General features: G+C 48.5%; 1 protein-coding gene across 1 annotated transcript in view; it reads left to right on the forward strand.

Moving 5' to 3' along the window:
• The window catches only part of LOC140748709 (uncharacterized), a 40,895-nt gene that overhangs the window by 18,292 nt on the left and 7,631 nt on the right, over positions 1 to 14,972 (forward strand). The gene's annotated exons all lie outside the window — the stretch shown is intronic.

The raw sequence follows: 14,972 nt of genomic DNA on the forward strand, positions 1-14,972 counted from the left end.
TAAACTGAATATAAGTTATGTTAGACAAATTATTTCTGACTTTTAACTTTTCATAGAGTTAATCAAGTAGAATTAAATAAATACTTAATCTTAAGTATAGATAAAAACTACGAATGTATCGCTAGTACCTTGAATTCAATTTAGTCGTTCTAGTACGATGTAATTTTAAACAGATAGAAAGTTCTAAAACTGTTAGAAATTACTTATTATAAGTTCTCCTTACTCATTTTTTGCAAATAAGTAAGGAGAACTTATAATCTTATTATTTGAAGCTTATATTCTTATTTTTTTGTTTATAGATAACACTTGCTACATATCACTGCAACATTCCGTGATGTGTATCTTAAAGACACATTGTTAAGTTCAAAATGCATCCCGACCGACATAATCTTCATTTTATTTTATTTTATTTTTATTTTAAGTAATATTGTCACTAACATACTGTACATTTTTTAATACATTACATAAAATATTGAATAATATATAAATGCTAAGTGGCAGTACAATTATGAGTAAACATCTTGGTAACAGTGACGACATCTTGGTAAATATCGTAAATAAAAAATATTATAATTAATTACAATTGCATTGCATTCGATAATATTAAATTATAAATCATATTTATTATTAAATATATAAATATATTTACTCACTAGATGGCGCTGTAAGTCCCTTGAATCACGCTAACGATGTTACCGTGTAGCTTGTATAAGTAGCGAGGGCACCCTCGTACAATTTGATTACAGATGTCCCTATATGGGCGACAGTAACTACTTACTGTTATTTTTGTTTAGTACAGGCATAATCCCTGTGCTTTGTTAATTATGTTATATTTAAAAATTAAAATTAAAATCAAGTTATAAATTTTGTTAATTAATCAATTAAAATCAAATTTAAATTTTTTATTAATTTAAATTAAATAAGTTTCATAAAAAAAATGTTAAATTTTAATTTCAAATTAATTTGATTTCATTTTAAGCTAAAATTAATTTAAATTAAATTTACTTCAATATTTTAAATTTTATTTTAAATTTTAAATACAATTCAGAATTTTGAAAATTAAAGGAAAACGACAAACTGAAGCCGTTAATTTTATTCTACAACGCCACCTATCACTAATGGAGCATACCACAGCAAACTGATATGAAACTGTTAAAATACAAATTCAAAATTTTAAGATACACAAAATAGATTTAAGTAAAGAAAGTCTCACATAAGCTTTTCCTGCGACTTGGTCTGGATTCAGAATACAGCGTCAATTTTACAACACCATCAATCAAACTCAGTCAGTCAGTAGTGGGACGTCATACCCTCCGGGTCTCTCATATGCTAAGGCAATGCTAACATAAGGGCGGTGGGCATGGAATTTCGGGTCTCGAGGATACCCTCTTTGCCCGGGCAGATTCTCAGGTGGTGAATACCCCCCGGATTCATGATATTTATTCATAATAATATAATGTTATTTAAAACATAATAAATTAATGAACAAATATTAAAAATGTCTATCATCCCCCTGTTGAGGGGGTGATTCGGTACTTATTGCGTCGTCATACCGAGCGGACGATCGGCCTCCTGATGGTCGGAGGTCGCCAGTCCAGGGAGTTCCCGCGGGAGCGGGCGCCCCCCAGGTGGTCGATCGTGTAGGGGCGCGAACCCCTTTAAATGGGAGTATGGTCCGGCCTCCGCCCGCTCATACATTGAGCGTGCCAGGCGGACCACAAACTCCTCGATCGTCTCGATCTTAAGGTCGCGCCTCACCACGTCGTTCCTGACGTAGCGTCCCGCCCCCACGATTGCTCGCAAGGCCAGGTTCTGCTGCGCCTGGAGACGCTGTCGGTTCGACCTGGAAACCAACGCGTACCATGCCGGTGCCGCGTAGGTAAGTCGTGAACGAACATAGGTCTTGTAGATCCCTAGTTTCGTCCTTAACGGTAACCTGGATGTAAGCACCGGTCGGAGCATCGCTCGGGCCGCTCGGGCCTGGCGGAGCGCTTGCTCCACCTGCGGGACCATATGCAACGAGCGATCGATGTTACATCCTAGGTATTTAACTAAAGGCTGCCAAGCTATCTCCGTGTCACGGAGCCTCAGCGGAGCCGGCATGATACGCTTGCGGCTGAAAAGTATTGCGACTGTCTTTCCGACATTGACAGCCATGCGCCACTTATCTAGCCACATAGGTAACAGGTCTAGCAGACGTTGCATCTTCCGTGCAGCAATGTCCGCCCGACGGGACGACGCGAAGTACGCACTGTCATCTGCGAACAACGCGAGCATAACGTCTCGCTCCCAGTCTTCCAGGTGACCGTGTAGAGTGGGAGCGTCGTTGGTGTAGAGTGCGTAGAGCCACGGAGAGAGGCAGCTGCCCTGCGGCACCCCCGCAAGGATGGGCCTAGGGTCTGAGGCGACGCCCTCAACCGAAATAAAGAACTGCCGCTCACTTAAAAACGATGCTATCAACCGTATCAGCGTCGCCGGGGCAGGTGTATCCATCATTTTGCATATGAGCCCATCGTGCCATACGCGGTCGAACGCCTTCTCGATATCGAGAAAGACGCCGACCGTGTGACGCCCGTAATTGAGCTCAGATGATAAATGATGGATAACCCGCGTGAGCTGCAGCGTTGTAGAGTGACCAGCGCGGAACCCGAACTGCTCGTCCCTTATATTAAGGAACGGACGCAGTCGTTTCAACGCCAGTCTCTCAAACAGCTTAGCTGTGGTTGATAACAGGGTTATGGGGCGGTAGCTAGCCGGGAGACGTCGGTCTTTCCCCGGTTTCGGGAGGACGATTACCTTCCCTAGTTTCCAGGTGGTCGGGAAATAGCCTGTGCGGAGGATGCCGTTAAAGACCCGAGTCACTGCGACCAGGGCCCCTCTGGACAGCATACCTAACGCCATGTTGGGGATCCCGTCGTGGCCTGGGGCCTTACGCCTGGGTAGACGTAGTGCCGCCTTCCTTACCTCAGTGGGAGAGATAAACTCGATCCCTTCGAGTGCCGGTGTCGGACCCCTAAGGAGGTCCCCTACTCTACGTTCCACATACTCGTGATGCGCGGAGACTGACTGTGCGGGTGGATGGGGCGAGAACTGCTCTTCCATGTACCCCGCAAGGATCTCCGCGCGGTCCTTCGCGGCATGGACCCGTCTCCCCGCTCCATCTAGGAGGGGGGTGACGGGGACCTTGGCTCGTGTCAGCTGTCTGCTAAGATGGTGGAGCGACGTCTGCGACTCGCCCGCCTGGTCGATTCGCATCTCCCAGGTGGCCCCTCGCAACTCAGCCATCTCACCAGACAGCCGCTCGGCCAGCGCGTTCAGGTCGCGCTTGACCCGGGGACAGCGCGTGCGCGCCCAGAGCTCGCGCAGCTTGCGTTTCTTAGCGAGCATGTCGCTTAGACGGACTGGGAGTGGTGTTCTATAGCGGCCCGTCTCCACAGGGGACTGCGAAGTCGAAGCCGCCAGGGCTTTAACAATAGAGGTCTGTACTGCCTCGGTGGCGGCTTCGACCCCCTCGGCGGAGGAGAGCGAGCCGCTAAACTTGACTGTAGGTAATAGATTTTTAAACTTTTCCCAGTCCGTCTTATTACGGAGTCTGGGGGGTTCGACACACGCTGCCCCGAGGCCAAGAACGACCAATATGGGCAGGTGTTGTGTGTCCAGGTCATACAACACCTCCACATGGACTGGACACGGGAGATCCTTGTGAAGCACAATGTCCAGGACATCTGGGCGGTGGGACTCGGTCGAGGGGATATGGGTCGGTGCCTCGGGCCCCTGTACCTCATACCCTTTAACCTCGGCGTCATCGTACAGCTTCCGTCCCGCGGTGGTTGTGACTCTGGATCCCCAAGCCAAGTGCTTGGCGTTGAGGTCGCCAGCCACCAAGGTCGGAGCACCACTGTCCATGATGTTCTTGATGTCCTGCGGGTCAAATTGGGGACCAGGCGGGCGGTAGGCCGCGTATATCCGCAGGTCCTTCCCGGCCGCACTCAGCGCTACCCCTATGGAGCGCGTCTGGGTGAAGGCCGGGAGTGGCAACTCCTCGTGTACCAAGTCGTGGCGCACCGCAACCGCGGTTCCCCTGTAAGGAAATCCCACGGGCGATATTTCGTCACGTCGGTACACGTGGTAGTTAGGCAGCCTAAAATCGAGGCCTGCGCGTAGCTTAGTCTCGCCCAGGAGCACGACGTGAATGTCCTGCTCCCGGACGAGGCCACGCAACGCATGCAGGTGGGATTTAACGCCTCCCGGATTCCAGTACAGCACCCTGAGGGATGCCACACTGGATGCCGAGGAGGTCGCGGATAATACGTTGAACGGCCGCAATGAGGTCCGGGTGCTGGGCCACGACCTCGCTGATTGCCTGGGCGGCTGTGACGAGCACGTCAGCGGGCGTGTCCAGCCCGAGGGCCCGAAAGGGCCGCTCAACGGGGACGGGTGTAATGGAACTGCGGGGGCGGGGAGTCGGGTGATCTTGGGGTACCTCGATTCTAATCCGCCTCTGCGGTCTTACACGTCCTGTGCCCTCCTCGGCGACAGACTGGGCCGGGACTGGGGCACGGGTGGGTCTTGGGGCGGGCTGCCGCGGCGGCTGCGCCGGCGCGGGCTCAGGGCGTGCCCTTGCCCGCACCGGCGCCGCCGTCGGGGTGGGGGTCACCTCCACGGCCGGATGCGTCTCTGGAGCTGGGTGGTCTTGCTCCATTGGCTGTGGAGTCGACTCGGCGAGTGGTGCCCTCCGAGCCTCCTCACGCCTTCGCTTGGCTTGGTTCCGCCGCCTGTTTTGCTTTTTACGGCGTTCAGACGTCGGAGCCCTCGCCGGGGCCATAAGAGACGCACCGGCCGTGGGTGCGTACTCCTCCACTTGCCGCACTTCGGATCCCATCGCTGTGGGCGGCGCACGACCTCTGGCAGGGGGTGCCTGGGGAGGGGGCGCGGCTCCACGCACTTGGCGGGGGCCGGGGATCGGTGGGGGTAGCGTGACGCTTTTGGCGCGCGCCACACGCCTAAGGACCGCACAACGTCTATCGCTAGCCATGTGCGGCCCCTGGCAGTTAGCGCATTTCGCCGGCGCGTCACGCGGGAGGGGGCAGTCCCGGGTGGCATGTCCCTGTGCACATCGAACACACTTGGGCCGCCTGAAGCAGTTATACGAGGCGTGGCCGAAGCCTTGGCAGCGGTGGCACTGAGCCAGGCCGCCGCGGCCCCTCCACGCCTCGACAACTACCCCTGGCATATAAAGCAGCTCACTTACCCTATACAGGCGCGCGAGCTGCTCCTGGTCCATGTGGTCGAGTTGCACATGGAATGTACATCCGGGACGTCCTCGTCTGGGCGGGATATATGTCGCGAAGCGTACAGGAAACCCAAGGCTCCTGAGCGCCCCGCACACCCTCTCTGGATTGGTATCCCCCGGGAGTCCCCGCACAGCTACCTTAGTAGGGCGGTTCTCCCGAGGGGTATAGCAATACCAGGATAGGTCCGGCTCTGTGTCGGACAGGGCGGTCAGGAAGCCCTGGATCACCCTGTACTCTTCGGGGGTTTGAGGGATGAATCGGATCCCCCTTCCATAAGGCCGCGCGCTTGGCGCACGGCCCAATCGGGTATGCAGCACCTCGAAGTGCTGCGTCCAATTGGGCATACGTTCCACTACGATGGGAGGGTAGCCCTTGGGTCTGTCGCCGTCACGAGGACCCTGGGAGGGCCCACCGACGACGGGTGAGCGCGGCGCTTGTGCAGCTGCCGATGTCGTGGGGATAGGTGGTGGTGAGGCGCTCTGAGGCGCCTGTGTCACCACTGCCTCAGCATATGAAAGGCCCTGCCTTACACCATGAGGTGAGGCTGGGCCGCCACTAACCCTGTCCCTACCTACTGCAACCTGAATATCGTCGCGGGGGGGAGAGGGTGGGGCTTGTGCGGGATTGGTGGGGTTCACGGTCGCCTCCGCCCGGCCGGACGGTGACGACATCGATGCGATACCAGCATACGATGTACTGTCGAGGCCGGCCTCGACGGAGGGTGCCCTCGGGGGCGGTGTGGATGGGGAGGGGGATCGCGGGGGAGATCGGTGCGCGATTACCTTATGCAATACAGCAGTAGCAACCTCCACCTCAGCGTCCGGTTCCTCCCTGCTCTCCTCGTATTCAGACGAGCTCTCTGTTGGTGTGGCTTCCCGTGTCTGAATCTTGGCTGGTCTCTCCTCTTGAGGGTCTGAGGGCGAGACCCTTCGTGGGATTTTACTCGCCCTCCTTGGTGTAATTATGGCCTCAGACACGGGGCGGCTCGGGAGCTGGAGCGGTTCCAAGCTCGGCATGCTCTGTCCGGGGCCTTCCTCCTCCTCGGGAGTCTCTTCTTCTTCTAGCTCTAGTGGGTCCTGGGGCTCGGTACCGGTTGGGTGTTGTCCGGGTGGTTGGGCGGGTTGACGAGTCCGGCCACCACTCCGAGCACCTCTTCGGCCTCTGCTCACCACAAACATAGTGTGCAGTGGCCCCTCCGCGGGGGGTGGTAGCACGTTCCGGGGCGCGAACAAGTCACGCACCATCACGCGCCTACCCTCATCCCCTTCTGCAGGGCGGGTCGCGTCGGACAGCCGACGCGTCTCCTCCTCCTGCTTCTTCGGTCGCCGCGCGGCCATCCCACGCCGGGTTGATCACGCTTGTGTGAAGCCGGGCGAGGGCGCCAGCGACGGACGACGGAAATTGGTTACGCGCGGACTGTCCAACACAATACCCTTTTCTCAGAAAAGGGATGAGTGAGTGGATACACACGGTGGTGCTATCCCGTTCGCTCCCCGAAATGAAGTTTGCGGAGGGTAGGCCGAAAAAGTGGGAAAGAGATGCTCAGAGTGGTACCTTTCAGTCGACAGCGGTGGTTCCGGCGGTTGCTTGCGCCTCCTGCGGGATCCTCGCTGGGTCTGTGGGTCCTCCTCTTACACACTGCAATCCTTGGCACTGAAATCCAATTAGCACTGCAATCCTGTGAGTGTGTAGTCACTGCAATCCAGTTTCGCGGCGTTTGGCACTGTGCACTTTTCGGCGGGTATACGGAAATTGCGGGGGCGTTCAAGATACGCGTTCATCAAACTCATGCATCACTCCGTTAATCTGAACTAACACATTGTTGAGTAAATAGTTAATCCCTAACCACATATTTTTATTTATGAACTAGATGGCGCTGTTCATTTTATGGACGTTCTCTGAGTCACGCTAACGATGTTACCGCGTAGCTTGTATAAGTAGCGAGAGGAACCTCGTACAATTTGATTACAGATGTCCCTATATGGGCGACAGTAACTACTTACTGTTATTTTTGTTTGGCACACGGCTTAATCCCCTGTGCTTTATAAACTACGTTTTGTTTAAATTTAAAAAATCAAAATTAAATTTAAAAATTTAAATTAATCAATTAAAATTAAATATAATGTAAACGAAAAATTTAAAATGTAATATGTAAATTTTTAAATTAAACATTTCAAATAAAATGTTTAAAATTTTAAAAATATTTTTTTTAATATTAATAATAAATTTATAATGTAAATTCTACATTTTAAAATTAAATTTAATTGTAATTTTTTAATTTAAAATATAAATTTGAATCATTTAAAAAAAAAAAAAAAAAAAAAAAAAAAAAAAAAAAAAAAAAAAAAATTAAATAAATATATGAAAATACTATACAAGTTGTGCCTGTGACTTCATCTAGATTCAAAATACGCGCTGTATTTAATTGTATTGTACAACGCCATCTGTCATTCTATCAAATTCACGGAGCGCACCGGTAAAATGAAATTACACATTGTTGAGTACACAGTTAATACCGAACCACATATTTTTTTTTTTATTTATGCATTAGAAGACTAGATGGCGCTGTCCGCTGTATGTACGTTCCCTGAATCACGCTCACGATGTTACCGCGTAGCTTGTATAAGTAGTGAGAGGACCCTCGTACAATTTGATTGGATCGCTGCATCTCGCGCCCATACTTCTCGTTCGTGTGCACCGCATCTGATATCTTTCTCTACCCGAATATTTTCAATATTCGGGTGAGAAAGGGACAGCGCGTCATCATCGCCTGAGGGGAGCATCAAGCTAATCCGCATCCGCGCCGCGCCCCCCGGGACGCGGCGCCAGCACAGCGAGGGCGAGATGCCCCACAAAAATGGAAAATCCCGCGGCAGAGCCGCACCAACCCCGCCGCAGCGCGACTCGTCGCGTGCCAGCGGTCGCCCCGGCACCAGTCGGAGCGAGACCGCGAGCACCACCAGCCGCGCAAGCAGCAGCCGCTTCCCATCTTCGGCGCCGGGGGTCCCTGCGCCGCCTGTTCGTGGATCAGCGGAGACGCTCACTGGTGTGCAGCGCGCTCCCCCATCCACGCCGCGGTCGCCGGGACCCTCGCGTCCAACGAGCCCCGCTCCGCCGCGCCCAGTTGGGCCCCGCGAGCCGGATTCCACGCGCCTAGGACCATCATCGACGCCGACGCCGACGCTTGCGACACCGTCGACACCCGCCGCGCGTCCGTCGCGCCCAGCATTCCCGCCACCCCGCATCATCATCGCGGAACAAGTAGGACCGACAGAATCAACCCCTGGAGTTGAGCGCCCCCCGGCATCCGCCGCCGACTGGGCTTCGGAGTTCTCCCCGGAGACCAGGAGGAGGCGCGAAGAGCTGGTGAGGATGCAGCTCCTCCGGGAGGACGATTTCTGCACGGAAGACATTACCGAAAGCCTGCTGGATTATGTCTGCGCAGCAAATCTACACCAGACCACCCAGGTAGGCCCGAGGCCTGAACTGGACGCGATCCACGCGTTCTGGGACAGCCTCAACGCCGACCGCGCCCAGAGGCGTCCGAGGAGCCCAGAAGAGGAGCCAGACACCTCTCAAGCCAAGCGCGCAATTCTACGCGACCCCCGCCTACGCAGCCGCAGCAGGGACCCGAGGGTGACACGGAGTGATTCCGACCCCGGCCCTTGCGGTATGAAAGGAGAGACCACGCCGTGCGCCTCACCGACTCCGGCCCTCCTCTCGTTTGCAGAAGCGACAGCAGGCGCACCGCGCCCGCCATCCGCCGCGAAGGAGACCCCGCCGATCCCGCGCACCCCTGACGCGCGGCCAGCAACAGCTGTATACCCGACTGCGACCACAAGCGCGCCCCCCGCCGCGCCGTCGCAACCGAACGCCAGCACTTCGCCCACAGCAGCCCCCCAAGCCGAAAGATTTCCTCCACTCATAGTGGAGAAACTCCCTAACTGGCACCAACACCTTAAGGTGCTTAAGGAGCAGTTAGGGAGGACCCCTAACGCACGCCCCTTCGGGCAGGGAGTGAGATTCTCCCCGAAGGATGCCGGTGAGTACAGACTGATCCAGTCGTACCTCACCGACCTAGAAGCCCGGGAGAGAATCTCCTGGTACACGTACTCCCTGCCTAAGGAACAGAGCCTGAAGGTGGCCATCAGGGGGCTGCCAGCAGACACTGACCCGCAGGACATCATGGAAGAGCTCCGCGACCTAGGATACTCACCGGAGTACGCCCGCGCCATCCGGGCCCGCAGAGGACGGCCCGGCTGCATCCATCTCGCAATACTCAAGCGAACAGAAGACCTCCTACCGGGCATATACGCAGTGAAAGAACTGCTGTGTATGCCCGGTATCAAGATCGAGGCATGGCGCGGGAAGAAGGGACCGGCCCAATGCCACCGATGCCAGCAGTTCCGACACAGCTCGCACAACTGCCACCGGCACCTGGCCTGCGTGCGCTGCGGGGAGCAGCACGCGGCCCACCAGTGCCCAAGACCCCTCGAAGAGCCTGCCACCTGTGCGAACTGTGGCGGACCGCACCCCGCAAATCACACCGCATGCCCGGTGTTCCGGCGGGAGGCGCGAAACAAGCGCGCCGGCACGATTGCCCTCTCCACCAGACAGACAGAGAGGCCAAGACCGAATCCGTCGGCCGGTCCCGTACAGCCGCAGCCGGAGGTTGAGCAGCAGCAGGCTGGCTCCCTCATGGCCGCAGCCAACGGACCAACTGACCGTCGCGGAGCTCCAAAGAGGAGCCGAAGAAGGAGGAAGAAGGCTAAGGCCGCCCCCCTTCCAGCACCACCCGCACCAGCTCCCGCTGCCCAGAAGAAGCCCAGGAGAAAGGCACGGATCGCCACAACCCCCGCTCCCACTCCCAGAGAGGAGCAGAGCCGGGGGAGCAACAAGGAGGCCTGCGTCAACCAACTGAGGCTGCTGCAGGACTTAACGAAGATGCTGCAGTCTATAATAACTGCACTAAGTGAGGGCCACGACGTAGGGCCGGCTGTTCGGAGCGGCATCATAATGATGTCCGCCCATTGCGAGTAGCGGGCCCTACGCCGGTTACAAAGATTCCCCCCGCAGAAAGCGGGGTAGTAAAACCCCGGACCGTCCTGCAGCGCCAGCAGCACCAGACCTCCGCGACCAACTAGGCATGACAGGGGACTCCCCGTCTGCCTATCCAATGACCTGCCTGTCTTCACAGGCAGCGGGAGACTCCTCCTTCAGAAGGCTCAGCCTTAAAAAGGACACCTTCGGGGCCAAAAGAGGCCCTGGAAGAAGAAAACCACGACGTTACAATTTGATTACAGATGTCCAAATATGGGCGACAGTAACTACTTACTATTATTTTTGTTTAGCACAGGCTTAATCCCCTGTGCTTTGTAAAATACTTAAAATATTAATTTATTGCAATGTAATTCATTTTAATTAAACTTTAAGTTAATATTAAATTTAAAATTTAAATTTGGATTTTTTTTATAATTGAATTTTAATTTAAATAATTAATATTTAAAAATAAAAAAATTACAATTTTAAATTTTAATTACAATTCAGAATTTTTTAAATTTAAAAAACAGCTCACTAAAAAGCCATTAATTTCATTCTAAAACGCCATCTATTCACTAATGGAGCATACCAGTAAACTGAAATGAAATAAAGACTTAATGTTAAGTATAGATAAAAACTACGGGTAGGTATATATCACTAATAAATTGAATTCAATTTACTCGTCGTGTATGATGTGGTTTCAAATAGACAGGAAAAGTTCTAAAATGTTACTTATTGTGAATTCTCCTCAATACTTTTTTGTTAATATATTCGATGCACAGACACGCGAAGCAGAATGTAATCTTCTTATAACACTTGCTACCTATTTCTGCATCTACATTAAGTGAAGGGGATCCTAAAGACACATTGTTGAATACACAGTTAATCCGGAATCACATATTTTTTATTTATGAACTAGATGGCGCTGTTACTTTTATAGACGTCCGCTGAATCACGCTAACGATGTTACCGCGTAGCTTGTATAAGTAGCGAGAGGACCCCCATACAAGTTGATTACAGATGTCCCTAAATGGGCGACAGTAACTACTTACTGTTATTTTTGTTTAGTACAGGCCTAATCCCCTGTGCTTTATAAACTACGTTATGTTTAAATTTTAAAAAATCTAAATTAAATTTAAAAATTAAAATGAAAGTTAAATTAATCAATTAAAATTCAATATAATGTAAACGATAAATTTAAAATGTATTTTTTTAAATTAAACATTTAAAATAAAATTGTTTATAATTTTAAAAATAAAAAAATGTAATTTTAATAATACATTTAAAATGTAAATTCTACATTTTAAAATTAAAAATGAATTTAAAAAATCATTGTAATTTTTAAATTTAAATTTTAAATTTAAAATATTTTAAAATTAAAAAAATAATTTTAAATAAATATATAAAAATACTATACTAGTTGTTCCTGTGACTTCGTCTAAATTCAGAATACAGCGCCATTTGTACAACGCCTGATGATGTATAAGCATAATATAGGTATTTAATTTCGGATTTTCTCTTTTATACAGGCGTTTAGACCTCATATTAAATCCATAATATTTTTTTTATCCTTAAAACCTATGAAGTCCAATACGATGCATGTGAAGGTAGCAATTTGGTAGCAACTATTGATTAAAAAAAACTCTATTCATTTGCGCAGTTTCTTCTCACTGGATAGGTGACCGGCCATCCTGATGTCAGAATGGCCGGTCACCTTAAAAAGTAGTTTATTTTTTTTTAATCGAAGGTAGCAATTAGTAGCAACTAATAGCAACTAGTAGCAACTAGGTAGCAACTCTTAGTAATTATTTCGATGTAAAATATGGGTAGTGACCGGCCATTCTGACGGTCACCAGTCGCCGGGATATGCCAACCGCTCTCTATACTTGAAATTCATAGATTTTTACAAAATAATGAAAACAAATCAAATAGTAATCTATTATAAAAAAATATTATTACATATAAATAATCGATTATTTTGCATATGAAGTCAGATGGTATGGAGCAGTATGGAGACAGACTTTTCGAGGCATTCCATATTAGTCCTCAAGGGTAGGGGCGCATCTGTGGCCGACCTCAGGTAGGAATATTTAATCCCGTCTGGGGTCGATTACGAATGTCCATGGGCGGCAGGCGCCACTTACCATCAGGTGGACTGCATGCTCTTCTGCTACTCCTATATTAAAAAAGTAGTAATGTAGTCTTATCGTAGGGATTGATTACATATCTCCATAGGCGGCAGAAGCCACTAACCATCAGGTGCTACCGACGGTCACCCATCCAACTGCTCACCCTCACGTTGCATAACTACGTAGATCGATTAAGACGTATAAAAATTTTATTTACTTAATATATATTTGTCCAAAGCATATAATATTTAACCTTCGTGATACTGAATTACAAAATAGTTCAAAATACATACATTTATTAAAGTAACATCTGGGTTATGGTAAATTAAAGTTATTTGAACAATTGTTATTAAATTAGGTTTAAAATATGGGCGGCGACGGAAGCACAATTTTCTTATGTAACAAAATAAAAATGTTATTATTTTGTGCTTATGGTCTGTCAAAAATAGATTTTACAAGAAAGCGGAGGGTAATGTTTTTAGAGGGTAAGTATGTCTCATTGTTTAGCACACCCTGCAGCCAAGCGGCTTGACGGATTTTAACATGTGAGGCTACTGCCGCCCATAAACATCTCTGATCTTCCTAAGATAAGATTAGATTCCTACCTGAGGTCGGCCACAGATGCGCCGCTACCCCTGAGGACTAAGCTGGAACGCCTCGGAAAAATCTGTCTCCTTACCACGCCCTTCAAACCGGAACACAGCAGCGCTTAACACTGCTGTTATAACAGAAATAGGTGTGGCGGTGGTGTCGCCGGAGTCGAACCACAAAGGGTTCTACCACCTTTAAAAGTGGTGTCGTTCGATTGGTCTAAATTGTGTGAGTCACGTATTCTATTTTTAGGCAATCGGGCATTTGTTTTTATAATAATTCTAATTACTTACATATTTTGTTAATAATTTGTTAAGAACACTTACCATCAGGTGGACTGTCCGTTTACTAAAATATTATAAAAGAAAGAATGTTTGACCCAAATATTAGTGATACCCGCATAATAATGTAAAAATATTAATCTTATTTGATAACAATTATGACACAAGTCGTAAAAAATACTGCAGTCTCAGACCAAAAAAGATAGACTTGGCCTCATGAATAAGCACACCAAAAATTACGGACTGCAGATTTACATATTATAAAAGATTTACAAAATTTTACATAATATAAAGCAGTAATAGCCTAGTGGTTGAAAATCAGCCTTTATTCGGGGAGTCCGAGGTTCATAATCCGGGCACGCATGTCACATTTTTCAAAAATAATCGCGTATTAGAAATTAATTATCCCTTGATTTAACGGTGAAGGAAAACATATTAAACGCGTAGAAAAAAATAAATGCCATAACGTGTCGTTAAATATTCACATAAATCAAAATTTGAAGGTGGTAGAACCCTTTGTGGTTCGACTCCGACGGCACCACCGCCACACCTATTTCTAATTAATAACAGCAGTGTTAGGCGCTGCTGTGTTCCGGTTTGAAGGGTGTGGTAAGGGAGACAGACTTTTCCGAGGCGTTCCAGCTTAGTCCTCAGGGGTAGCGGCGCATCTGTGAACGACCTCAGGTAGGAATATCTAATTCTATCTGGGATTGATTACAGATGTCCATGGGCAGCAGTAGCCACTTACCATCAGGTGGACTGCATGCTCGTCTGCTACTCCTATTTTATATAAAAAAAAATATTCAACATGACATAAAAGTTTAGATTTCCAAGATACACGAAATCTACTCTTATAGAATTATAAAATACGGATTGTGATCATCATAAGGCGTTGTCTTTCCATTTAATCTCAGGTAACATGGTATTTTTTAAAGATTATATCGATAATGCGTAAGTGTGGTGCAAAATATTTTTTTGGCAATTTAAAAATGTATAAGTACATAAATTTTATTAGTCTAATGTTATTATGCAACTTATTCTTTCGTCGTCATCCCACTACTGTCCCACTTTAGGGCATAGATCTCCCGAGTGAGAGGATAAAAATGCTTTTGTTTCCGACTTCAGATAATAATGCCAGAACCAGTATGATTCGACACACTACGTAAAGTCATTTTGATTTGCCTTTTTTTCTCAAAAAACCTTTTCATTCAATAACCGCATCATGGGGGTACGTAAAAATGTTAGATTCAGAATGACGTCACTAATCTAATCTTTTATTGTCATCCAACCAAAAATTTATGCAAAATCTCAGTTAATTCACTTGTATTTAACTGGTTTAAAACTAAGTTGTAAGAATTGAACCTGAAAGGTAGAACTCTAGCTGGTTTGACTCCGGCGGCACCACCGCCACACCTATTTCTACCTCATAACGGCGCTGTGTTCTGGTTTGAAGGGTAAAAGAGATGTACTTTTCAGCGGCATTCCACCGTAGTCCTCAGGGGTAGCAGCGCATATGTGTCCGACCTCAGGTAAAAATCTAATCGTATCTAGGGTTGCTTACAGATGTCTATGGCAGTAGCCACTTACCCTCACGTGGACTGCGTCTGCTCGTCTGCTACACCTATATAATAATAAAT

The sequence above is a fragment of the Epargyreus clarus genome, unplaced genomic scaffold, assembly GCF_041222505.1.
Source record: "Epargyreus clarus isolate Ecla_fem2 unplaced genomic scaffold, WU_Ecla_fem_2.2 ptg000016l, whole genome shotgun sequence".
Lineage (NCBI taxonomy): Eukaryota > Metazoa > Arthropoda > Insecta > Lepidoptera > Hesperiidae > Epargyreus > Epargyreus clarus.